Raw genomic sequence first — 26,139 nt, 5'->3', positions numbered from 1 at the left:
GGCAATTCTGCAAATTTAAAAAATAAATATTCCTAGCATTTGGAGTTTTATGCCATTTCCTGGTAAAATTATTGTTCTGTAAATGAGCAGAGCCAGAAACAAGTCTCTCATCAACCTGATAATACTGTCCACTTGAGAAAGTGATTATGTTCATTTATAGGTGATTTCTTTTGCTCAATTTTAATTCGAATTCTACTTTCCTCTGGGTCATTTCTATGTCAGGCCACAGAAAATCTCTCAAGACTACTTATGAAGTTGAGAGGCCCCTATTTATTTTTCTGTTACAAGTGTTTACTTTTTCCACAGCACATCTTTTCTCCTAAAGAAAATTTTACATCTATTTAAATGTCTTGTCACCTTCCCTTGCCAGGCTTACTGACTTTTAAACCTAAGCATTTGGAGCATACAAATTCAATGATGTGTGCTAAGTTTTCCATCTATTTTAGACAAATTACACCTACCACTTCACCTTTACCTAGCTGCTCAGTATTATCTTCGAAAGAACCCAAGCAAATCTGGCAGGTGTTATATATCTTGGCTGAATCTATGCTGCTTTCCAGCATTGTGAGATGAGTCTATACTAGGGTTGGAAAAAAATGGAAGAAACCACATGGAAGAAAGTGTATGTAGCTTTATCACTATATTTTATATTTTAGTTTTATGGTAGGTAATTTATGAATCTAGTAACTGCTGAGTACACAAATGGATGATTTGAAGAAAAAAATCTAATAATTAATGAACACTGACTTTGTGTCTAGTATTATAACTAGATATATTTACAGTTTTTTTAATTTATTTTTTTAAAAAAATTTAATTCTAGTGTAGGTAACATACAGTGTTGTATTAGTTTCAGGGATACAAGATAGTGATTCGACAATTCTATACATTACTCGGTGCTCATCATGGTAAGTGTGCACTTTAATCCCCATCACGGTTTCTTTCTCAGATTATTTTGTCATTTTAACAATGGACAAAAGTTCAATTTTCTTGCCTTTTAGGGTTTTAAATAGTTTCTTCATTATAAAAAATTATAGAAAAGTGATGCTTTTAGGACATATTTACCTTAAAGGATTGTTGTGAGACTGAAATAAGATAGTCATACATATAAAATGCCTGATTCATAAACTACGCTTTATCAATGCCTTCTTACATCTCTCCTGAAGAAAAGTGAACTGGAAAATTCAACAGTGTGAAAAATTCACTGCTCACTTCACCTTCTTCTCCAACTATCAGTCCCCAAGCTCCATGCAGTCGCCCAGCCACTAGGTCCATCTTTTCAGCAGCATGACCAGGATCTATGCAGGCAGTGGAAGTCAGGCTTATGGATCTTGATGTCCCTTTCCACCAGCTTACAGGGCAGCTGGAAGTCCTGGTTCATGGCCATGGGGATGGTCAGGGGCCTGGTGGGGATAAGATGCATCCCGGCTGAGAAGGGGTTCCCCTTCTGAATGACTGTCTGCCCTCCTCTGTAGACAGGGTGAGGAGCCAGAAGGCTCATAACCAGAGACTGGAGATCTAAATCTGGGAACACCTGGAAAAGAAAGGAATGTGGATCAGGGATTGGGGATATTACTTCAAGACCATCAAGGAGCTGAGGACTCAAATCTTTACAAATTCTGTGGACAATGCCTACATAATTCTGCAGACTGCCAATGCCCTTTGTCCTGCTGATGACTTCAGAGTCAAATATAAGACAGAGCTTGTCATGCACCAGTCTGTGAAGAGTGATATCCATGGACCTCACAAGGTTTTTGATGATACCAATTATCACTTGGCAGCAGCTGGACATGGAGATTGAGACTTCCAAGGAAGAGCTGCTTTTCATAAAGAAACACAAGGAGAAACTAAAAGGTCTATAAAAACAGATTATCAACTTGGGGTTGACCATGGAGTTGGATGCCCCAGATCTTAGGATCTCAGAAAGATTATGGCAGACAGGCAGGCCCAGTACCATAAGCTGGCTTAGAAGAACCCAGAAGAGCTGGACAAGTACTGATCTAAGAAGACTGAGGAGAACACAACAGTGGTCACTGTGTAGGCCACTGAAATAGGAGCAGCTGAAATGATGCTCAGGGAGCTGAAATGTACGGCCCAGTCCTTGGAGACCCACCAGGACTAGATGAGAAATCTGAATGCAAAGTTGGAGAACAACCTGAGGGAAGCGGATGCTATGCTATGCAAAGAGAGCAGGTCAAGGGGATTCTGCTGCACCTGGAGTTGGAGCTGTCCTAGATTTGCACAGAATGGCAGCACCAGACCCAGGTGTAGGAGGCCCTGATGAACATCAGGGTCAAGCTGGAGGCTGAGATCACCACCTACCACTGCCTGCTGGTAAACAGAGAGGACTTCAATCTTGGTGACTCTCTGGACAAATGCAACTCCATGCAAACCATCCAAAAGACTACCACCTGCCGAATCGTGGAAGGCAAGGTGTCTGAGACCAATAACACAAAAATTTTGAGGCTTTGAAGGAGCAGAAACAGGGCACTCTTTGGGGACCAGGAGGCCAATAAAAAGTTAAGAAGTAAAAAAAAAAAAAAAAAAAAGACATAAGGGAAAGTTGACTGTATTAAAGAGTGAAATTTTTCTTCAGATATAATATAACTGTAAACTTCAAACTAGTCATTGCTCTAATTGTCATGAATTCTAAAGTAATAAAAATCCTGAATAAATGAGATTTTTTACACTCTAATTGAAAGAGAATTATTTTAAGTGACCTAGTTTCTTCTTTATCAGACAATTTAAATCCTTTTTTTATTCATAACATTTTATTGAAATACAAGCCATTATATTCTGTGTACGTGAAATACTGAAATCGTTTTCTGAAACTTCACATTTTACTTTTGCTAAACATACCTGTAAAATAAAGGAAAATATGAAGATAATAAAACAATAGTTATGACCATACAAATAGGTTATTTGATGAAAGGGAAGCAATGACAGTAGTAAATTTTATTAGTAATCTAAGAAAGGGTGATTTCTTTTCAGTTTGGTTGCGTAGATATGTTCTCATGACATTTAAAATTTCTATTCAGAGTTAATGTTAATCATTGGAGTTAACTTTAAAAATTACTAAAACTCATTATTTTAAATGATGGACTTAATTCTATAACTGAAAAGGGAACAAATCATTTACTTGAGAGCTGTAATAATGTTTGAGAAACATCACACACAAAAAAGTTGTATTAAAGGATTGCATATCTTAAAATGTAAATAAGTGACTCTTGTTTTAGTGATAATGAATAAACTAGTATAATAATTATTTCCCCTTGAAGGGAATTAGGCAAAATTCAATCTTTTATCCAAATAAATTACACGATCTCCTAAATTTTGCCTTACAAATCTTCAAGTTCACTGTTCAAATACTTTATTATTTTCTTAGACTGTCAAAAGGAAAAAGTAGTATAAAATTAATTTATATGTGGAACATTCAATGAAGATTTATCTAATGGGTGTATTTATAGATTTCAGATCTTTGAAAATGTACTTATGTCTTTACGCAAGATAAACTTTGTATCATAAGAATCTTAATTATAATTTTGACATTTCAACTGAGAAATGGCTCTCCCACTGGCTCTCTATGAAATAAAATAACAATAAGATAAGTACTTTAAAAAATCTCTTCAATAGAGAATGGCTTTTAAAAATGTGATGACTTGGAAAAAGTGGACTACACATAGTATTTTTCTTTAAGAAAGACTTCTGGTTTAGTTTAGTCTTTTAGAAACTTAATTGCTAATGAGTGTGTGTTCATTCCATTTCTTTTCTTGAAATTGGCAATTATTTTTTTCTTTCTTGTCTTTCACATCAACTTAAAGGCTGTGCTTAAAAGGTTAGAGTCAAGGAGAGCCATAGCACTATGGGTGAAGGCCTAGAGAACTTCCTGTGGATAAATACTTACGTCACTATGATTTCACTTACATGGATTGAATTTAACCATAACCAACCTACATTAAATCTATGATATTTCTCAAATATAAAAATCCACAAATCACATGAAAAGGGATAAAACGGTTAATTTTGTGTGCTTTGGAAGAGAGTCAATAGTGACTCCCAGGTGCCTTTCTGAGCGTGCAATTCTGGAAGAAGTTTGGAAAGTAAGAACATGTTAAATTGAATGTTAAATTTGAAGTGAAGTAATGGATACTTACATTCATAAGGTATGGTATAGATAATAGCCATTCAGCACCTTTTTTCACATTAAAGGTTTCTAAGGTGGTTTTAAAGGCTAATATGCTAATATTGAAGGTATTAAATCATTTATAGTTGGAAATAATTCTATTGCCCCTTTTTCTAAATATTCCAGCTGTCTTCTAATGCAATTAACCTTTTTCATTTTATTAATAACATTTAGATTGTAAAGGACTAAAATGGAAAGGAAAATATCAAAATAAAGGAGACCTTGCCAGTGCCTCTTCATATATAGTATACAAGGGATGGCAAATAGATTTTATCTCTCATGCCTATTCTGATAGACTGGTAATGGTTACCACAAGGGCTGTGTAAGAAGGAAGGTTAGGTTGAATACAATCTCAGAAGAGAGAATGATTAGTAAGATATATTTGCTTTGGGTTCTTGATATTTGCCATCCGTCAGTAGATCTTTGACTTTGCAAGAGATGTTCATAGGAACTCTATGAATTTCCATTTTAAATTGGAACATATGATTTTCCCTATCCCTACAAAAATAAATATGCATAGACAAAGAATAAGTAGTACTGAGAGATGAATATCAATCTATTTGTTTTGCTCATTTACCAGCTAAGAAACTCACTCTTGCACATTCTAATGTAAATGATTCAAATTTGGGTCTCAGGAAAATTATAAATTAACGCATAGCCTTTCAGGTTGAAAGTGCAACCATTCAGTCTGTAGATGCAAATAGTCTATTTTTATAAATATTGCTCAAATGACTTCTCCAGTGCCATGGGTGAAGAAAATACTATTTTACCAATTTGTTCAGTTCAACATTATTTGCTTAAGGTCCAAATCATGCTGCTAATTGGGCCAAAATTTTTCAAATGAAGAAAGACAAAGCTCTTTTCATCCTACCATAAGTTGGAAACACTGCTCAGTGCACCATCCTAAAAGCACACGATAGGGTGACAGGTGGGTAAGGTATTAAGGATAAATGTAAGATGCAAAGCATCACAAGGAAACTCTGTAGCCTCATCCCTGAATTTGGAAGATAATAACACCATTAGGAGAATTGCCTACATTGTGTAAAAACCTATCTGACATCATTACCACCAGTGTCATCTACCCAAATAAGGTGCAGAACTCTGCACGGCCAACTAAAACAACCAGACCTCCACCTGGGAGCCGAGATCATGCAGATTCACAGTGACCCAGCCGCACTACACAGATCTGGGGGTGCTGGGCTCATAGTTACCATTAAGCAATATAGATGGGCCATCAAAAGAGCTGTGATGACTTGCTCCCCTGGGCCACAGTCTGCTTGTTTTGCGGCGTGTGGTAAACAATTCTCTCACTAGAACTGGCAGGACTCGGTGGTGAGATTCTTTTCCCTTTGAACTGATTTAGGAGGCTTTTGAAGGCATTAAGAAGACTGTGTGTGTACTCATATTATCATTTTGTGCGTGTCTGGCACAACTATATATTTTTGTCATGTTGGCTTAAAAATATCTAAAGATTTTATTTAAGTCCTTAATAAGAAGTTACTAGGTTTTATTTTAGAATTCTGGTGCGATTGGCACACATGAAAGCAGTGACCTATTTTTCATTGTTTTTAAATGACTTGGAGCTTTTGTTTACCTGGTGAATTTCCAATTCACTTTTACTTTATCAATCTGTGACTTTGCCAACTGGTGAGCTTTGATTTTAAGTCTTTGCTGAAGCTTTCTTGAGACAGGCTATTATGATAGCATCTCTGTAACTGCTGCAATATGACAAGCTTCCAAGGCAGTTGTAAAATAATTATAACTGCCACTAAAATGTCTTGGCTGGGATTGATATTAAAATGAACAAAGGGAACTCAAGAATCTAAATGTTCTTACTTGAGCCTGTGGTGCTATTTGGTTAAAGATTTTTTTCTACCCAGATCAATCAGTAGTAACCCCCTGATTTTTTTTTTTTTGGACTGATTAAAAGTATATGAGCCTTTTTGTGCCAAATGAAACTTCCAAACTCTATTTATAGATGTAAAACATAATCTGAAGATATAATATTTTTTAAAATGTTTTTTCATAATTAAAAGATGATAGATTTTGTGTTTGAATGAAATTCTTTGCTATCATAACCACTGACATCTTGGTATCATTATATTTGTTACCAGTACCAAGACACTCTCATGGGCACAATTTACCCAACTGGCCCTGCTGTAGCTTTTCAAGGTCACTTGTATAACTTAAAGATAGAGACAGGTCTAGTCGATAGAATATTAAGAGATTTTATTGACCACTTGTTTCCTTAGCAGTATCATAGAGGCAGGTCATACCCCCATCATGTGCCTTAACTGGAGGAGGAAACTAAAAAAAAATCATAGATAGGTACTTTACCTGTACATTATTTCCCCCCAGAAACTATTCTGTCCTCTTTATCCTTCATCAAAACAATTTATATCAACTAATAGTTAAATAGAACTATGAATAAAATAGGTAGATGGGTAAATTACTGATGGATGCCTCCTCTGAAATTTTATTTCCTTCAGTGACAGTTGGTGATCTTTGCTATCCCTAGTTAAGTTGTGCTTACTACCAACTCCAAATTCCTGTTTCATATTCTATATTCCTGTGTTCTGCCAATGCCTATATTATATGGTATTAGGGAAAACATAATTCTTTGCTTCAACCAGCTCCAGACAAAAATCTGCAGAGCTTCTCCTTGAGATGAGGAAACATATGGAATGTGAGTAAAGTTATTCTTCATCATAAACATTTTTAACTTGTGGAAAAGATAACTTAAAAAGGCCATATGCTTTAGGAAAGTAATTTTATTATGAAAGCTTCTGAGGAGGGCATACAAAGAGATAAAAAAATCTGGCGGTTTAAACTCATGAAGCTTAGCACCTTGTGCAGTCAACAGCACGTTCTCATATAGTATTCTCCTTTAAGTCCTCTTCAGTAGAAACCACAAAAGAGCAGAAACCAAGTGCTGGTCTCATTAGCCAGAGATTGTAGGTTCGTTCTTAGTTGCGCTAGGTTGTTTTAGTCATAATGTTGTTTTAAAGGGAATATGTTCGGGGCGCCTGGGTAGCGCAGTGGTTAAAGCGTCTGCCTTCGCCTCAGGGCGTGATCCTGGCGTTCCAGGATCGAGCCCCACATCAGGCTCCTCCACTGGGAGCCTGCTTCTTCCTCTCCCACTCCCCCTGCTTGTGTTCTCTCTCTCGCTGGCTGTCTCTCTGTCACATAAATAAATAAAATCTTTAAAAAAAAAAAAAATTAAGGGAATATGTTAAAGTGAAAACAACAGCATTTTGGGGAGTCAGAGCTAAATTAAAATACTAGTCCTACAAATTAGTAGCTCTCTGATGTTGGACAGTTCATTTGAACTTTTAATTTTAGGTTTCCATATTGATAAAATAAAGATCATGATGCATACTCTTTAGGGCCTAGCCCAATGCCTGGCACATAGCCAGAACTCAGAAAATCATGGCTATTATTTTTAGTATTAGTATGAGACTCAGTATAAAGTCTATGGATCTAGGGATCTATTATCTAATTTACCTAATTTTATTCCATATCTTCATCCTGAGATAGCTGCCTACATATAGAAGACATATAGAATGACATTATCAATGTCATTAATAAAAGCACTTACCCCAAGTCAACAGTGATTTGGATAGTATTTATGTATCCAATTTTCAGATTGATAAATATATAGATATTATTGGGCTAGAGGATAATGTGTTCACATCCTCTGTTTTACGAATTGAAGAAAAATCAATAGTCCAGATAATAAAATGACAGATGGGTGAAAAATTATACTGACATTCCAGTTTTCTTGATCATTAGAATAATAATTTTAATTAATTAGATGGCAGATACCCAAACAATTAATTTTTTACCCCATCCTACCACCTACCTCTTACAGCAACCCTCAGTTTGTTTCCTATAGTTAAGGTTTCTTATGGTTTGCCTCCTTCTCTGTTTCATCTGATATTAGTTTCAGGTATATGATATAGTGATCCAATAATTCCATACATCACCTGGTGCTCATCATGAGATGAGAAGTGCACTCCTTTATCCCCATCACCTATTCTCATCCCCATTTCACTCACCCCGCCCACCACTCCTCTGGTAACCATCAGTTTGTTCTTTAATTAAGAATTTGCTTCTTGGTTTGCCTCTCTTTTTTCCCCCCCTTTGCTCATTTATTTTGTTTCTTAAATTCCACATGAGTGACATCATATGGGATTTGTCTTTCTCTGACTGACTTAAATTTTGCATGGCTTTATACTCTTTAGCTCCATCCATATCATTGCAAATGGCAAGATTTCATTGTTTGAGGCTGTATAATATTCCATAATATACATGTACGTTAGTGTGTGTATATATACACACATTCATACATACACCCCACATCTTCTTTATCCATTCATCTGTTGATGGACACTTGGACTCTTTCCATAATTTGGCTATTGTGGATAATGCTGCTATAAACATTGGAGTGCATGTATCCCTTTGATTAGTGTTTTGTTTTCTTTGGGTAAATGCCCAGTAATGGAATTGCTGCATCATAGGGTAGTTCCATTTTAACTTTTAAAGGAACCTCCATACTGTTTTCCCACAGTGGCTTCATCAGTTCTCATTTCCACCAACAGTGCATTAGGGTTCCTTTTTCTCCACATCCTTGTTAACACCTGTTGTTCTCATGTTGTTGATTTTAGCCATTCTGACAGATATGAGGTGATATCTCATTGTAGTTTTGATTTGCATTTCCCTCATGTTAATTGATGATGAGCATCTTTTCATGTGTTTTTTGGCCATGTGGATGTTTTCTTTGAAGAAATACTTGTTCATGTCTTCTGTCCATTTTTTAATCAGATGATTTTTTTTTTGAGTGTAAAGTTTTATAAGTTTTTGTATTTTTTTGGATACTAACCCTTTATCAGATATATCATTTGCAAATAACTTCTCCCATTCCATAGGTTGCCTTTAAATTTTGTTGACTGTTTCCCTCACTGTGAGAAGCTTTTTATTTTGATGAAGTCCCAATAGTTTGTTTTTACTTTTGTTTCCCTTGCCTTAGGGGACCTATATAGAAAAAAAATTGCTATGGCCAATTTCAGAGAAGTTACTACGTGTGCTCTCTTTTAGGATTTTTATGATTTTAGGCCTCACATTTAGCTCTTCAATCAACTTTTAATTTATTTTTGTGTTTGTTTTAAGGAAGTGAACCAGTTTCATTCTTTTGCATCTAGCTGTCCAGTTTTCCCAATACCATTGTTGAAGAAACTGTCTTTTTCCTATTGGATAGTCTTTCTTGCTTGTTGAAGATTAATTGGCCATATAATTGTGGGTTTATTTCTGGGTTTTCTATTCTGTTCCATTGTTCTATGTGTCTGGTTTTGTGCCAGTACCATACCATTTTGATTACTACAGCTTTATAATATAACTTGAAGTCTGGAATTATGATGCCTCCAGCTTTGCTTTTATTTTCAATGTTACTTTGGATATTTGGGGTCTTTTGTGGTTCCATACAAATTTTAGTATTGTTTGTTCTAGTTCTATGAAAATTGCTGTTGGTATTTGGATAGGGATTGCATTAAATGTATAGATTGCTTTGGGTAGTATAGATATTTTAACAATATTTGTTCTTCCAGTCCATGAGCATGAAATAATCTTTCCATTTCTTGTGTCATCTTCAAATTTGTTCATCAATGTTTTATAGTTTTCAGAGTACAGGTCTCTCACCTCTTTGGTTAGGTTTATGCCTTGGTATTTTACTATTTTTGTTGCATTTGTGAATGGGATTGTTTTCTTAATTTTTCTTTCTGCTGCTTCATTATTGCATGTCTATCATGCAACTGATTTCTGTATGTTGATTTTGTATCCTGGGACTTAGTGAGTTCATTTATCAGTTCTAGCAGGTTTTTTTGTGGAGCCTTTCAGGTTTTCTATATATAGTATTGTGTCATCTGCAAATAGCGAAAGTTACATCTTCCTTACTGATTTGGATGTCTGATTGCTGTGATTAGGACTTCAGTACTATGTTGAATGAAAGAGGTGAGAGTGGACATCCTTGTCTTGTTCCTTACTGTAGGGGAAAAAACTCTCATTAAGGATGATATTAGCTGTGGATTTTTCATAAATGGCCTATATGTTCCCTCTAAATCTACTTTGTTGGGGGTTTTTATCATGAATAAGTGTTGTCAAATGCTTTTCCTGAGTCTGTTGAAGTGATCATATGATTCTTATCCTTTCTCTTGTTGATGTGATGTATCATATTGAATTGTGAATATTGAAATACCTTTGCAACCCAGGAATAAATACTATTGATTGTTGTGGATGATTTTTTTAACATGTTGTTGGATTCAGTTTGCTAGTGTTTTGTTGAGGATTTTGCATCTATATTCATCAGAGATATTGGCCTGTCCTAATTTTTTTTTTTTTGGTAGTGTCTTTATCTAGTTTTGGTATAAGGTAATGCTGGCAATAGACAATTATTTTTATGAAAAGAAGAAAGTTGAATAATTTGGATAATCGCAGTAATGATCAGTCACTAGAAGGGTTGAAAGAAAATATACCATAAAAATCTAAAAAGATTCTCGGATTCATATGCTAATGTCTAAAATTCTAGCTCTACTTTAATAATGTCAGAAACAGATAACAGAAACTGAATTATGTATGCAATATGATATATGCAAGAAAGTATAGGTGCTGTAGTTTGCTTTTTTAAAATCTAAGTTTGAAATTATATACCTGTGGGCAATTTTTGAAGACATATATTTGACATCACCATATATATGACATGCTTATAGTTCTATATTTACATATACCAGAAGAAATCTTCTTAAGTCAAATTCTAGAAGTTGTTTTTAAGTAATAAATTAGGAAAAATACGAAAAGACATAACTAAATCCTATATGTTTGGGTTTGTGTTGTTTTTCACTTATTCTTTATAAAAATACATAATCTATTTTTTTTCTGTTTTATTGGTATTAGCTGACACACACTTTGGAAGTACATGCTTGTGACTCCTTTTTTAATGATTAAGCAAATTCAGGTAATTTTAATGTTGTAGCACAACCACAAATAGAAAGTTTCACAAGTTATTAGAGGGATATATTATTATGCACAAAAGTTCAAAGAAAATAAAAACAATTCTGCAATGTAAGGATATATTGTTAAATGTTAAAATTTACATCAGCAAAATAAAAACATTTCATTGAATAATTTCTAATACTACTTTCTCCATTATAACAAACTTCAGTGTCATTGAGATTGACACCATTTTTTGTTTTTGTCTTTCTTTCTGGTCTATGTACTATGACAGAAATATTTCATGTTTATGTACTTTGTTTTGTTAGAGCACCTCACAAAACCACTGCTCAATTCCAAGGGATTAACGAATAGCAGAATACAGTCATATTTCTTTATCTTTTTAAATGTCACATAAATTCAGGAGATGTTTGGCATGTTGGAAACTTCAGTCTAGATTACCACTGTTTTAAAGTCTCATTCCTAATCTAAATGATAGAATCTGATACTTCTTACTTCCAAGAAAGTGTTTATATGTTCCAAGTGTCTTCTCAATCATTATTGAACTCAGAAGCAGGCACTCAATCCATAGATCATTGTTCTACTGGGAGTACATTTTTGTCAGATGATATTTTTTCTCTTAGGGTGTGTGTGTGTGTGTGTGTGTGTGTGTGTGTGTGTGTATGAGAGAGAGTCAGAGAGAGAGAGAGAGAGAGACTGCCATCACATCTAATTTCATTTGTTTTACTACAAAAAGGAAATCCATTCATTGGTTATTCCTCCTCTCCCTTCCTTGCCTTTTCTCCACTAAAGCACCTCCTCACCACTGCCCTGCCTACTACTAATGTTCCAAAGATGGTACCAGCCATTGTGGCATGTAGTATTTGAATGCTTTCATAGTCAGAAATCACAAGGTGCTTTAGTTTGCTAGGGCAGCCATAACAAAATACCACAGAATGGTTGGCTTACACAATAAAAATTTATTTTCCCGCAGTTCTGGAGGTTAGATATCCATGATTAAGGCTTAGACAGGTTTAGTTTCTTTCAAAGCCACTCTACTGGCTTGCAGATATCCGTCTTTTCTCTGTGTCCTCAAATGGACTTTTCTTTTTGTGTACATATCCCTGGTATCACTTTTTGTGTTAAAATTTCTTCTTCTTATAAGGACACCAGCCAGATTTGATTAGGGCCCAACCTAATAATTTCTTTTTGACTTTGTCACTCCAAAATCTCAAAATGTGACAATATTGGAAATAGGGCCTTTCAAGAGGTGACTAAGTTAAAACACAACATAGGAATTTGGGGGGACACAATTCAATCCATAACCTAGAGATTGCAAGCTATTTCCCAAAAGAAATTTAGGTGACCTCTTAAAAAAAAAAGTATAATAAGAGAGTTTAGCTGTTGCTGTAAGCAACCACATTCCAAACCCTAAATATATGAGAAGCTAAAGAATTTGAGGATTCCTCAAAGTATGTCATAATAGACACAGGTAGAATCCCAAGGGAACTGTCATTAAGTCCTAAGGGGAATGTCACTATTTTAGCAAATATAAATCTACAGCATAGTAAGTTGTGTTATACCCCATCTGATTAAAATGAACATATTGACAGAGGGTACTGATGGTTTTTACACAAATTAGAAAAAAGCAGCCAAAATAGTAAAAACTTAATGTTAAAGTTTCCAGCAGTGTCCTGTCTTAAAGTAAAGTGGAGAGATCCTCAAACTCTCTACTTACTAGAAAGATATGTTCTCTCTTGTGGGTTTGACTGGATTTATTAGGACTCATTAAAGTCAGTTGGATTGAAATGTTATTGCTTTATTTTACTTTGATTTCATTTTTGTCAAGTGTAATTTATTCCAAAATTCAGCTTCTCATATGCTTTAACAATGAGAATTTCAGGGAGAGCCCATATATATATTTTCATTCCAGGTTCCAGTTCCAGCAAAAAAATGTCCCCAGTTATAAGTGAGTAGACTGACTTTCTGGATTGTTTGGCATTATAACATGAGCTTCCAAACAGTCCTGCTTAAGCAGCCAGCTGCTTCCCACCACTGTGGTTATGATTTTAACGTCAGCATACTTGTTTGATAAATATTATTTGGTCTTAGTCTTCCTATTCTGTGAAAATGTTTATGTCAATAAATTCAGAAATTCCCTTAGCTGCTCTTAATTTATTTTTCTTTGAAACCTCCAGTTGTAATCTTTAGTCAAATTGCACTTTATATAGCATTTCTTAACAAACTGAAAAACTGTGTTCAGCTTAGTCAAACTTGATCGTACTTCAGAACCTTGAACTCCTGCTCACTCTATTCTTAGATCTTTTCATAACTTACTTCTTTACATATTCCAGGTCAAATGTCAACCCCCCAAAGGCCTTCCTTGATTAACGTTGCTAAAATGATCGCTCATTTCCAGCCACAGTCACCACTGCGTAGAAAAATGGCTGACAATACTTAGGGTCGGTGAATATGTCTTTCCTAAACAAAATCAATGAGTCAGTCAATCAATCTTGAATCCTGTGCAATATTCAAAGAATGAGAAAAACAAAACAAATTTTAAATTTCATATTTATCCTTACATTTTCATGTCTTAATTAAACATTGCCTGAAAATTGTAGACAATATCTGACTAGATATTTTCCTGTAATACACAAAATTAATGAGTTTATAAAGCCTTTTATTTGAAAACAAGTGATTCTTAGTTTCCAAGGGAGTCAACTGTCCGTGATTTATTTCGGTGAATCTCCCAAGTGTGGTCCCCAAAACCAAAGCATTAGGATTGCCAGAAAATTATTAGAAAAGCAAATTTTGGACCCCATCCCAAAAGAACTGAATCAGAAATTCTGGAGGTGGGATCCAGTTATCTATATTTTAACAGAAGCTTAGGTGACTCTTTTGTGAACCACTAGCTTACTTAAGTCTAAATCTATACTTTCAGCTATTTGTTATTGGGTTTTTTTTTAAGATTTTATTTATTTATTTGAGAGAGAGTGAGAGAGAGAGAGAGAGCACGATCAGGGGGAGGGGCAGAGGGAATGGAGAAGCAGACTCCCTGCTGAACAGGGAACCAGATATGGGGCTCTATCCCAGGACCCTGGGATCATGACTTGAGCCAAAGGTAGATGCTTAACTGACTGAGCCACCTGGGCACCCCTATACTTATGGCTATTTGAATTAAAATAGTAGCATTGCTATATGAACATAATTGGACTTCTTTAATGATTTTAGAAGCTACTGATATAATTGTAGAAAATCAATCTTGTAGCACTCTGATTTATAATTCCATTCACATGCTTGGCATCTCAAAATGATCCAAGAGGCCTATACCTAGTATCTTTGCTAAAAGTCAATGTAGACTTGGGTTCATTTCCTGATACATGGATGAAAAGCTATTTCCCATTACGTTTCTTTGGTATGGGACAGGATAAAATGAATAAGAAATGACAATAACCCAGTACTATTTATCAACCTTGCTGTCATTTCTTAAATATCATTTTCACAAATACATTATTACAGAGCTGTGGTAGAGGACAAAGGGATGATTTGGCAAGCTCCAAAAAGACTCTTAAATGTCGGGGAAAATATTTTGTTCCAGAATCATGACAGATTTATGCTATGAATAAATGTTTGAAATTCAGATAATATATGTCACCATTCTTTTCTGGCGCAAAGATAATAGAATTATAAGAGAGAAACTTCATTGTTTTTGTACTATGACAAAAATATGGGTCTGTTATGAAAAAGGAAATAAGTAACATGTATTTTTGAAGAAGCAGGAGCCAATGATCGAGTATGCTTCTGGCTTTTATCTCCACCTCTAGTGAACTCACTTGTATTCTTGCCCTACAAACAGAACTGCAATTTTGCCCTACAGACAGAAATGAAATTATTACCCAATGTTTGCAAGCTGCCTATGGTGTCAAAACATTTCTTTCTAGTAACATACTATGCTTAAAGAAGACAGTAACTAATACATAGAAGCACATCTTTCTGGTTTATTTATATATTTTTAAAGATTTTATTTATTTGAGAGAGAAAATGAGCAGAGGGAAGGGGAGAAGCAGACTCTCCGCTGAGCAGAGAAGCCTGATGCAGAACTCGATCCCAGGACCCTGAGCTGAAGGCAGACATTTAACCAACTGAGCCACCCAGGTCCCCACATCTTTCTAGTTTAGACAGAAGTGCTTGTCCCTTAAATACATCAGATTATTTTCATCTCTTTGTATTTTGACTGTATCTATATCTTCTAATGAAAATGATAGTTAAAAATCAGAATTGCTATGATGAAAATCATTTGGAAATAAAATTGAGGATAATCGTATATAAATATAAAAATAATGACTAATAAGGACTTCATTTAGAATATACATGCACACATATTTTTAAAATAATGAAATGAAGATTCTCAGTTTGATAGGAAAAGAGGATTTATGACAAAATAGAATTCAAAACAAGTTTTTTTTAATTTCAGAATATGAAATCATTCTTTTAGACTGCTTTGCGTATATTCCAATTCACTTAACTATAATTATTGAGAATTCTTAATAAAATATTAATGGTATATGATGAAAACTTGTTTAATATGAAGAAAATATATTTTTTAATTTTTTTATATTTGATATTTCACATTATCAGTTATATGGAAATTTATTTCTTACATATTACTTCTAAATTTTAGGGCATATACATGGAAAGAAGGCATACTTTGATTCTTTCCCGGAGCAAGTAATTGACATGTAGTCCTGTTGATGAGAGCATAGATGTAACATGTCTTGAAATAATGTCTTTGTGGAAAGTAGACTTTTTTCAAAGTATTACAATGACTAGCAAAACTTTTGCCCTTCAAAGGACTATCTATCCCAGTTATTTAATTAATACTAGAATTTAATACCAGACTTTAGTTATTTTTAAATGCTCAAATTGGGAAAATGCTGAAGAAAAAATAATTTTAAATTTGTGATTATTATTTCATGGTCATTACAAATATTTCCACGTTCAACTCTTGGGTTTTTTTCCCCATAATAATTAATCATTACATAATGCTAGCTAGTTAAAAAATCTGATTCACTTTTCAATAACTGCTCAAATACATATAACTCATATAAAGTTATTGAGAAGGGATTCATACATGAACTATGTACATTGTTTAAAGAGGTAGTTCATATTTTTAATGGCATGGAAGTAAGTTGTAAAGAAGCTTTATTAATTTAAAACCAGAAAAGGTAGATTTCCTTACAAAATAAATATGGAATATATTTATACCTTAGGTATAATAATAGAAAAAGTAGCATTTGTTTACACTGTGGCTGACTTAGATGACATTAAAGTTTTAATTGGGAATTGTGGTTTTCATTTTTTACTTTCTATTTTGGTGATTTTTATTTGAAATACCTCAAAAATTGGGAAATACGAGTGAAAAGGCAATAGGGAGGATGTACACAAGCCTACTTACAAGGCATGCTGTGAACCCAAGGGAAACTAATTTGCACAATCCTTACTATTCCATTGTGGAAAAGATTCTGTGTATGGAAATGAATATGTTCCAAGTCTCAAGTTATAGAACAAAAGAGAATACTAAGTTATTTGTATGTTTTTAAATAAAAATATTTTAAGAATAAGTTATAATGCAGCAGGTAGCAGAGAATGGATGTTTCACTACCAATTATTTACATTAGCCAGTGATTTCCATAATTTGATTTAGAATAATATTTCTAATAGTTTCTATTGTACTGATTATACAAACGAAAGAACAAAGTGCACAGTTAATCAATATAATATGTGATTCTAAAAATTTCCATTATTTTAATATCTTCTAAATCATATTCATTCATATTCATCCACTTTAATATAACTAAAACTTGTTACTTTTATATTTAAGTCTGTTGATTATATATTGTGATAAAAATGACATAGCTATTTTTAACATAAAAGACAAATGCCATATGACTTCAGTCATATGTGGAATTTAAAAAACAAAACAGATGAACATATGGGAAGGAAAAAAAGAGAGAGAGAGAGAAGCAAACCATAAGTGACTCTTGGTGATATAGAACAAACTGGAGGTTGATGGAGGGAGGTGGGTATGGAAGGGGCTAAATGGGGAATGAGTATTAGGGAGGGCAATTGTCGTGATGAACATTGGGTGTTGTATGTAAGTGATGAATCACTAAATTCTACTCCTGAAACCAATATTACACTATGTTACCTAATTAGAATTTAAATGAAATTTTGAATAAAAATAGTCTGTTTCAAATTATAAAATTGTTTTAAATATCCAGAGATTTGACATATTACAAATATTACATATTTGCTGTATTATTTAAAATTTTATGATTTTATTTTGTAAAATTAATTTTAGGTGATGTGCTAAATATAAAATTAATAAAAAATATGAGTGTAAGTTATCTTAAATGTGTACTTGCAGTATTTTAAAATCTTATTATAGAAAACATTAGAAAATAATAAATATGTTTTCATGTATGCTACTTTATAGCAGCTTATCTATGAATTTTGAGACTATCATTCAAAATTTTTTAAAAAATCAAGGTACTTGGTCAATATTTTTAGATTATTTGTTCTCATAAGCAATCATCCAAAAATTAAGAGTTAAATGGACACTTGTCTATTGTCACCTAAAATTATTTATATTTCCAGCTGTATTTTTTCATCATGTAGAACAGTTATTTTTCATGTGATTTTAAAAAATCAATTCCAGTTATTCATTGCTCCCAAAATATGAATCTTCAACAACCAATCCAACTGCCAAATGATGATATAAGTTAATTAATTAATTCAACAAACATTCTAAGCAATTGCCATGTGCCAGACACTGTTTGAAACCTTGAAGATATTGCAATGAAATAAAGTCTGCAGTCATGAGACTGACTTGTCGTGAGGGTGAGAGGAAGATAGATAAGAAAACTAAACAAATAAGCATAAAATTTGTTAGGAAATGGTAAATTTTAAGCATATAAAGGAAAAATGGAAAGAGTGACATGAAGTAGAAGAAAGTGCTCTTTTGTAATCAGGGAAGATTTCTTTGAGATGGTAGTATTTACACAGTCCTGGAAAAAGTGATTGAACCAGCTGTAGGGATACATGGGGCAATGATGTTTAAGGCAGAAGAAACAGCAAGTACAGATATCCTGAGGCAGAAACATGAAAATCCTTTTGAAAGAAAATGAATGAGGGACTGTGACTAGAATTAGGTGGCCAAAGCAGAGCTGGTAGAAGGGATGGAGAGTGGAAGGTAAAGTCCAAGAAGTAGATGGTTGGAGAGGCAGCTCATGCCAAGCCTTGCGGGCACTTGTAAGAGTTTTCAATTTTATTCTGGATGATATGGAAAGTAATTAGAGGTCTTTCTGTTTCTCGTAATATTTCTTCTCTCAAGCCACCCACTCTCATTAGTCTCTTACCATGTTGCCTGTGCAGTATTTACATAGCCTCTGGAACAGTTAGATCTTGATTCCAATGTCTTCTCAGTCTCCACTTTCCCCTTCACAACAAAGTAAAGCTTCAAAAGGACTTTTTGGAAGATGTTGTTTCCTGATCGAACTTTATAATAAAAACAACAACAGTAACATTGGCCATCATTTATACTGTTGCATCCATTATCTAATTTAATTAATTTTTTTTTCACATTAACCCTATGAAGCAAAAACTATTATATATACCCTACAGTTGAGGAAATGGTGGCTTAAAGAAGTTAGGTAATTGGCTTAAGTGAATGTAGCCAAATAGCTGTGAAGACATGATTTTAAGCATACTATTGCCCTTCGTCACTGTTCCCACCCTGAATGCTAACATCACCTCATGCTTAGCTGACCCAGCCAGAGTCAGGGCCTACTTCTGCTGTCCTGGGGGTGGAGTGTCTGTCAATGGCATCTATTCTCCAGACTAACTGAAGTAGCTAGAAAGCTACTTTGAATTTATATTATATACTTTATCCGAGTTTCTTCTTCTTAAAATGTGGTTTGAGCCAATTTGAAGGCCCTTTATCTTTCTGTTCAACCATTTTTGACAGGGATTTTTTTAGAACTTTCCAAAGATTCTCCCATTACTTCAGAAACTTAATTTGAAGTAATGTAAAAGAAAACGAGGTTCAAAATATTAAGTTGCTTTTAGATTCCCTCTATCTTGTACATTCCTGTGTGGATTCAAGGAAGGGCCGATTTTTACTTCGTTTTGTTTTCTAATGATCAAGTCACTGTGTTTTCTAGGGTAAGAGAGGCTGAACATTGATCACAGTGAAGTGGAGGCAACACCACACCAACCCTACTGTCTATAGGAATGAAAATCCAATGTTACTGGCAACAATGTTATTGGCTAGAAGTATAATCTCAGATTTGCTGCGGCCCCAAATCTGTGAAAAGCTCAGTAGAAAGCCAATCCATCCATGTTTTTGGATCAGTGGTTTTTGAGCTATTAGCTGCTGAATCCTTCCTTCCAGTGAAATCTTAGGAAGAACTAAATTTACAAAATCAAAAATGTGTAACTTTTCTGGGAGCCCTGGGTAAATTAGCCATCCTCAGTATTCCCAGGGCTTCTCTAGGACAACCTCCGATGTCTGAGGAGCAACTTCTGAACTATGTACTCACATTATATCCCCCAGAGAAGCCTAACTATCAGAAGGTGATGCTTTTATGACTGTAAATTATTGGCTCCATGTGCTCTATGCTTTAAGATGATGGCATGGCCTGTACCAAAGAACACTATATAAGAAGTAGCCCGTTATTAAGCAGTAAAGATGTTGTTGAAGGTGTTTATTGATTTACACTATGAAGATGCTCGGGAGCAATTTCTATAGGCTCTTAGGCTTTTCCTGGACAATTTTCTGATTGAGGGTATAGAGGACAATCTTCATAGAGGTAGTGATCTGTGAACCAAGCCATTTTATGATGGATTGTTTTATAGGATCATTCCAGAGGAGGGAGATTTATAGATTTGAGAAAATGCAAGGTAAGTTCAGGGAACAAGTGATTCAGTGTGTTAGTAGAATTGACTGTGTAGAATACCATTTTAAGAATGATGCCTAGATATATGAATTCTCATTTTACATAGTATAGACATTATTTTGCCTTTTATATTAAAAACTTTTGAGGAACAAACTCATAATGATAGAAAATCTCTGAGAGCAGTGTGAAGTATTCATAAATACTGCCCATAAGGAGCCTAGAAATTTGAGAGCAGAACAAGTTTCCCATAGAAATAAACATAATTAAACATAGAAAATCTGATGGATGTGAGCCTTTATATGAGTAACTTTATTCAGATTAATAGAGAACCACATTTATATATCACTTATGTCAGACACATATTCAAATGTATTGCTTTCCTGTGCCACCGTCGGGGAAGATAATTGATCCACTTTATCACGTAGTAAAGAACGCAAAGATAATGAAATGAAAAAATGAAATTAAATAAATATTTATATTTTTGAAATATGAGTAGTGGGATGTAAATTATTTTTCAAGGTACTTGAAACCTTAAATGTTCAAGTGCCAAGACATGTTTATTATAAAATAAAATTTAAAAGTATCCTTTTAAACGAAGCATTTATTAAAATGTAATCACTGCTATTTCCCAATTACAATTTAAAAGGCAGTAATTACAGCATACTTATCACTTCATCCTTCTTGGTGATTAAGAATCACCATATTGCGAACACATCATTATCATAGCAAAATTATATAGTCTTTCTGAGTCTGCTGTTACTCTGTTAGCTGTCCCTTCCGTTTTTGGTATGTTCTTTTCTGACTCATCTCTTATCCTCGTTATCAGTTCTAATTGTAAGTCAAGTTCCTCAAGTTAGCAGATTGAGTGAAGCTTTAAAAAACTGTCCAAAGAAGGATGAAACTTCTTGATAGACTGTCGATATACTTTGTAATTTGATTTTATTCACAGAGCTTGCTTCCTTACCCATGCAATTATATGTTTAATTTCTTTTCTCGATATCATAAATATCTATATATTTTTTAAAGAGACTGAGCTAAAGAAGTAATTCTCAGCAATGTTGAAAGTCAGCAAGGCAAGATAACTCACGAGGTAGTTCTTTGTGACTATGTTTCTACACTGGAGTTCTTTTCAGTGTTACACATGCAGAGATGAGATACTAGCAGTAAGCAACCCAGAACAAGAGCAAAACGATATTTTTTCTGTTGCTAATTTGGAATATGATTCTAATGAATATCATGTAATATGCAATTAAAGTTTGCATAAATCTTTAATTTAGATATTTGGGAATTTTTGCCCAGAATTAAAATATTCTCTGTTCTGTATTTTGCATATAATACTAGCAATTACCAGTATTTGTTGTTATAAAGAGTAACTAGAAATATAGCGTGTAGAAATATTCACACAGTCTCATGGGATATTCAATAGAACATCACAGCTTATGAAAAATCGGGAAATATGTCTTCACACTTAAAAAATTATCAAAGCTAAACTTTCACGTAACTAATATGAAGAAGATTGATTTTTTTAATAGCAATGATCAATGTTTTCTTAATGTTTTTCAAACTTAAAACATTTTGAATTTTAAGAGAGCATTTCTCAATCTAATCTTTATGGAGATAGGTTAGAGCAAAGGACATTATTTTTATTTTTTTCACAAATGATTCCTTTTCAGAGGAAGAGCTCATCATTTAAAATGTCTTCTTAATTTTCTTTAACGAAGACATCTAGCTTAATATTATACTCCTAGGTAGCATTGCACATGGATGTCTTTCTTTTTTAGAGTGTTTAAGGCTCAGGTACTCAGCTATCCAAATGCCTGTGCCACATTCTAGCTTGGACTTTTAACTGATTTAATTCTTTTTGCTTTAGTTTTCTCATATTTCCTATGAAATGTGGGCAGTTAAATGAGTGTATACTTGCTGCCTCGTTTATAATAACTGTTCAATAAAGAAAACAAGACTTTTTACCTGTTTTGCCTACTTTAAATTTTATGATTATGTTTAGAAAAGTAATAGATGGGGTGCCTGGGTGGCTCAGTCGTTAAGTGTCTGCCTCCGGTTCAGGTCATGATCGCAGGGTGCTGGGATCGAGCAGGAAGCCTGCTTCTCCCTCTTCTACCCACTCCCCCTGCTTGTGTTCCCTCTCTTGCTGCCTCTCTTTCTGTCAAATAAATAAATAAAATCTTAAAAAAAAAAGTAATCAGATGTGGTTTGCCAATGTCTGCTGTCTACATATAACAATATTTGAATGAGCTCATGCATGGTATGGAATGAGGACAGGAAAATTATTAATTAAAAAAGAAAACAACTTCAGGTACGAAATTTAAGCCATAAGCTTTTTCTATATATTGTTGATACATATACTTACTTAAGTGTAGGAACTGGTTAAAACTATTATTCTAAGAGAATTAGTTCTGTTTTGGTGCAGGTATTTCTTCTTTGATGTTTCTGGTTCTAAGAACCTTGTTCTGTGCCCCATACCTTTATTATCCTTTCTTTGAGCTTTGACCTCATTTTATCAGGACCATGTTACCTATGAAAAATTATTTTTTACTTCTTGTTCAAATGTAACTAAAAAGGAGAAAAAGACTCATTATCAGCTGTACCACAAAGGTTTCTTTCATTGTGCTCTGCAATTTTTTTCACTAAATTCTTGTAGTCTGGTGCGTATCTTGTTTCTGTTTTTACAGTCATACAATTTTCCTTTTCTAATCTGAGTTCTCTGTGACCTTGTTGTTTGCCTGTATTATTTTTTACATTACTGCAGAGTAAACAAGTGTGTTCTCATTTTGTTGAGAGAGTAACTTCCAGATTCAGTTTTGCACGTGGTGCCTGTGTTGTGTGTGTGATTGTGTGTTTGTGTGTGTGTGTGTGTGTGTGTAGAGATACTAAGTACTACATTTAAGTGTGTGTTTATATATCATGGAGACTGTATAATCTTGCAAGGTATTAAAATAAAGAATATAAGAAATGATATAATGTATTAACTTCTTTTATTTCAAGATAGTTATTTAAGCCATAGTTGTAGATAAAAGACTTTTTCAGTTATTTTCTTAAAATTTTATTTGAAGAAAATTCAGTTACCAAATCCTTAAGGAATAAATTCCTAAGTTTATATAAAAGTAGATTTTAAGCATTTATGAATATTTTTAATTTAGTAATATTTTCCTTTTCAAATACAATTAGATAAATTTCTTGATTAATCTCCAAATTACTATAAGAACTATAAAAACATTAAGAGTAAAAGTTTACGGATTTTTTTGGTAGGAAATTAACTTTTGAATACCAAGCAGCTCTTTACATGAGTTTCATTCTATCTATCTATCTATCTATCTATCATCTATCTATCTATCTATCTATCTATCTATCTATCTATCTATCATCTATCAATCATCTGTTCTTTGGCAATGGAATGAATGCTTGTGTCCTCCCAAAATTCGTGTAGAAACTGTAATCTCAATGTAATGATAATGTGATAGTATTTGGAGGTGGAGTCTTTGGGGAGTCCTTGCGATATCCTTAGGTCATGGGAGTGGAGCCCAAGTGAATGGGATTAGTGCACTTATAGAAAGTGGACAGAGAGCTAGCTAGCCCTCTTTCTGGCATGTGACAATACCAGTCAGCAGTCTGCAATCCAGACAAGGGTTCTCACTAGATCCTGGCCATGGTGACTTCCAGCCTCCAGAATTGTGAGAAATAAATTTCTATTTTTCTAAGCCACTCAAATCTATATTACTTTGCTGTGTCTGCCTGAGTTGATACCATCTATCCTCTATCTACTCAATGGAAATAATATAAATTATAATTTTAGTTAAGATCTATTTAAGTCACTACAACAGTTTGAAAGAATTTTCCGTAATATTCTTTTGGTATTTGTCCTTTTGAGCAAAAAAATTAATATTTACTTCCATAGAAACACTATTAATATACTGAGAACTATAATGAGTCCATAAAAATAAAAAAAAGTTAATGTTCACTTTAACAAGAAAAATAGAATAAACTATCTTGAAAATGGTGTGGCAATTAGTCGGTAAATGTTCACAGTGGAGATAAGACCCAAGTAACATTTTGAAACAACTGTATGATATCTTCAGGGAAGTATGAATATAATATAATGGAAATGTCTATAGAGGGACAAGAGTGAGATCATATATGTCATACTACTGAGTTGGATTTCATCCTTTGGTTGATGGAGAATTGTTAAAAAAAAAAAACTAGACAGTGCTATGAGAGGAATTATAGTTAGAAAAGCTATTTTTGGAGAATTTCAAGAATGACTAAGTGGGTCCAGGTAAGGGAAGTCAGAGGAAAATAAAAAATATAGTATGTCATTCATTAAAAAAGATAAGAACTTAAGGGAGATAGGAGGGGTTTTCATTTAGTAACAGTTGTTGAGTGGCTTCTATAATTTTCCATTTTATTTTTTGTAAGTTGTAATAGAAATTATTGTCATAGTGGAATAAGTGATAAAGATATTATAGTAAAAGTTGTAAAGTCCACTGAATCAGTTGTACCTTAGTTAATGGCAGATTCAATCATATTGTAACTTATTTAGGATATATAAAGCAATATGATGAGTCAGTAAAGTATCTGAAAAAATTGTCTCAATATGTCTTTTCTGGTCCATTTAAAAAAATATTTTGAGTCTTCCATTTAGTTACTACTCAGTTATCAACCTGGTTATTATGTGTTCTGAGCAGAAGTATTTAGAAATATATTCTCTCCAGACAATTTGTCTGTCAGGATTATATTCAGTGAGTGAAAATTTAAATGTTAAACTAAAATACAGAGTTTGGGGGCAACTGGATGGCTCAGTTGGTTAAGCTACCAACTCTTGATTTCAGCTCAGGTCATGATCTCAGAGTTGTGGAATGAAGCCCTGCATTTGGTTCTGCACTCAGCACAGAGTATGCTTGTCCCTCGCCCTCTACACATCCCCTGCTCATTCTCTCTCTCTCTCTTTCAAATAAATAAATAAATAAATAAATAAATAAATAAATAAATAAAAATCTTTTTAAAAAAAGTAAAATACAGGGACAACTGGGTGGCTCAGTTGGTTAAGCATTGCCTTCGGCTCAGGTCATGATCCCAGGGTCCTGGGATCGAGTCCCACATGGGGCTCCTTGCTCAGCGGGGAGTCTGCTTCTCCCTCTGCCTGCCATCCTCCCTGCTTGTGGTCTCTCCCTCTCTCTCTCTCTGATTGATTGATAAATAAATAAATAAATAAATAAATAAATAAAACTTTTTAAAAAAATGTAAATACAAAGTTTACCAATACTGGTCTATTCTAATTTCTTCCTTTTTTTTTTTTAAAGATTTTATTTATTTATTTGACAGAGATAGAGACAGCCAGTGAGAGAGGGAACACAAGCAGGGGGAGTGGGAGAGGAAGAAGCAGGCTCATAGCAGAAGAGCCTGATGTGGGGCTCGATCCCATAACGCCGGGATCACGCCCTGAGCCGAAGGCAGACGCTTAACCGCTATGCCACCCAGGCGCCCCTAATTTCTTCCTTTTAATTTACTTTTTTACTAAACAGTAAAAAAAATAAAAATTACTGTAAACTGAAATGAATCTTATATTTTTTTTATATAATTCCAAGAAGTACTAGATAAAAATTCAAAATATAAAGCTTATGTATGATAAAGTTTTAAATAGAAACATGATAAATTTAGTCCTGGAACAGCTTAGCATAGTTAATAAATAAGTAAATTTGTTTAAAATTTTGTTTTAAAACAGTGTGTTAAGTTGTATGTTATGCTACTTAGGTCATGTGAGAGTCATTCACAACTGATTCTCATCTCCCCCTTTAGACAAAAAATAGCAAATTTCCTGAGAAACTGCAATGTAATTGGCAGCAGATGATAATTTTATTTTCTTTGGAGAAAACCCTAAATGAAATGCTTGAGACTTTGTCTTCATGGCTCTGATGTGGGATTAAGGGAGAAATCAAATGAAAAAAAGTGAACATAGAATTACTCTGTGATCTGCTCTGCTTGGTCAGTGAGGTCAAGGGCTTGGTT

General features: G+C 33.9%; 1 protein-coding gene and 1 pseudogene across 2 annotated transcripts in view; both read left to right on the top strand.

Moving 5' to 3' along the window:
- The window catches only part of CCSER1 (coiled-coil serine rich protein 1), a 1,291,424-nt gene that overhangs the window by 1,173,557 nt on the left and 91,728 nt on the right, over positions 1–26,139 (top strand). The gene's annotated exons all lie outside the window — the stretch shown is intronic.
- On the top strand, positions 778–2,613 carry LOC123789352 (keratin, type I cytoskeletal 18 pseudogene; annotated as a pseudogene).

Source organism: Ursus americanus, chromosome 8 (assembly GCF_024610735.1).
Source record: "Ursus americanus isolate L20-20 chromosome 8, mUrsAme1.1.p, whole genome shotgun sequence".
In the NCBI taxonomy this organism is placed as follows: domain Eukaryota; kingdom Metazoa; phylum Chordata; class Mammalia; order Carnivora; family Ursidae; genus Ursus; species Ursus americanus.
This window is presented reverse-complemented; position numbering and strand designations above follow the sequence as displayed.